This window comes from Dipodomys ordii, unplaced genomic scaffold, assembly GCF_000151885.1.
Source record: "Dipodomys ordii isolate 6190 unplaced genomic scaffold, Dord_2.0 Scaffold16, whole genome shotgun sequence".
Lineage (NCBI taxonomy): Eukaryota > Metazoa > Chordata > Mammalia > Rodentia > Heteromyidae > Dipodomys > Dipodomys ordii.
This window is the reverse complement of record NW_012267232.1, coordinates 19024506-19025423: the sequence shown is the minus strand read 5'-3', so window position 1 is coordinate 19025423 and position 918 is coordinate 19024506.

Sequence of the window (918 nt, the reverse complement as noted above, 5' to 3'; positions counted from 1 at the left end):
TTTTTTTTTTTTTGTCGGTCGTGGGGCTTGAACTCTGGGCCTGGGCGCTGTCCCTCAGCTCTTCAGCTCAAGGCGAGCGCTCTACCACTTGAATGTATAGTTCACTTTCAACAGTGTCCAGTGACCACCACTGCTGCACTTGTTCACCCTTTCCCCCTAATTTGGATTGTGTTGTATATTTTATTTATATATATATCATGTATTAACTATACAATGGGATTTCATTGTTGTATTTCTATATATGCATATATTGTACCTTGATCAATTTACCTACTCTATCATGCCCTCTTCTTAAAACAATTTTTTTTGAAAGTTAATGAAATTTAATTATGGAAGCTGTCTGGTTTTAATTCTCAGCACTGTCTTGAAAAACCTAGCAGTCTTAAAACTGCAGAATCCAATGGGAACATCTCTGTTTCCATCTGACTTAACTTCTGTACAACTTTTGGCTGTCTGTTGACTGATCACTGTTCCTCTCTATCTCTTGATGATTCCTCCTTGTGCTTCTTTTTTTTTTTTTTTTGAGTTCAGTATTATATATATTACAATTTGCCTTGTTATAATACATTTGTGGCTTTGTGATAAAAATAACTCAAGGACATATGGAATTCCAACTAATTTGCGTAACAACTGTCACAAGAAAAAAAGCATTAAATGCATTTCTGAAATAAGTATTATCATTTAATTTCAGAACCTCAAAACACCAATAGATCTTGGCCTTGTTTTAAAAAAAGTTTAGTTAAACACTAAGCTAGCTAAATAACCTTACTGAAAGGTCTAAAATAAAGTGATCTAGAAAACACTTTCCCTCTAATCTCAATCTTTCATCAATGGAAGAGGTGAAGAGAAAAAGTAGACAATTTCTTTCGCAGCATATATGGCTAAGTCCATCAACCACCTTAAACTAGAATATCCATT